The sequence below is a fragment of the Dendroctonus ponderosae genome, unplaced genomic scaffold (assembly GCF_020466585.1).
Source record: "Dendroctonus ponderosae isolate FM_Combo_2020 unplaced genomic scaffold, Dpon_F_20191213v2 Dpon_F_20191213_1, whole genome shotgun sequence".
Taxonomy (NCBI): Eukaryota; Metazoa; Arthropoda; class Insecta; order Coleoptera; family Curculionidae; genus Dendroctonus; species Dendroctonus ponderosae.
In genome coordinates this window covers 58,066,879-58,067,909 of record NW_026017110.1, presented here as the reverse complement: position 1 = coordinate 58,067,909, position 1,031 = coordinate 58,066,879, and positions in this window count along the sequence as shown.

The window sequence follows — 1,031 nt, the reverse complement described above, 5'->3', positions numbered from 1 at the left end:
ATTTTCAAATTTGGTAAAAAGAGCCGGAAATCTGAATGGTTTGGCCAGGATCACTCGCAACGTTTTAACGTGCTATCCTCCAATAATGCAATAAACAATAAAAAATGCAAATTATTCAACAAGTCACTGCCTGTCTCTCGCTCTCACTAATATAAACAACTCCGCATGATTGGTGTTGCTGAGCGTGGAAGTTCGTTATAAACGGAAAGTGAATATACAACTATCCTAAAAAGTGATCGTTATATTCGGAAGTTCGTTATAAWCSGGTTCGTTATAACCAGTAAAAAAATACGTTGGTTTTTATTCGTTTCAATTAAAGGGAAAAAGTTCGTTTTAACCGAAAGTTCACTATAACCGGGTTCACTATAAGCGGACTTTACTGTATGTATTACGACAAAACAGTAAACTTTTGCAACGAACGCCAGAACGACGGCAGATTCAACAAATAATTAAAAAGCAAAAAAGCTTCCAAAATGAGCAAAGAAATATGTTTTTTTAAATTAGATTTGAGTGGCGCCTCCCAAAAAACTCGCCTTTTTTTTAACCTGAAAAAAAGGCGAGTCGACTAAACGTTGGTAAACGTTTATCAGTTTTTCAAAAATTCGCCAATGAAAATCCAAAAATTCCTGATCGCTGCCCATAACATCGCTCGAAAGAGAAAATCGGCTGCTTTGGGCGGAAAAACTTACTGATCAGGAAATTTCTGGGCGTTTCCAGTACGGTTGCCAAATCTCCGGTTTGTGACCGGAGTATTAGGTTTTCCTTCATAAGCTCAGGTCATAAATATTTTGTCAACCGGATTAGGATTTCTCCGAATAAAAAGCTATTTTTTTAGTGGTGAATGAGAAAGCAAATAAAGATGCATTGTGAGTAATTACGAACTAATCGACAATTATCGATCGTCGGTTAATAATATAACATCCTTTATTTTTGGCCTCGGGTGTCGGGTCAGAGGATAATCTTCGTAACGTCCTATTTCGTCAGTCAATTACGGTAAATATAATTCTGTTTTCGTACATTTGAAAAACAAT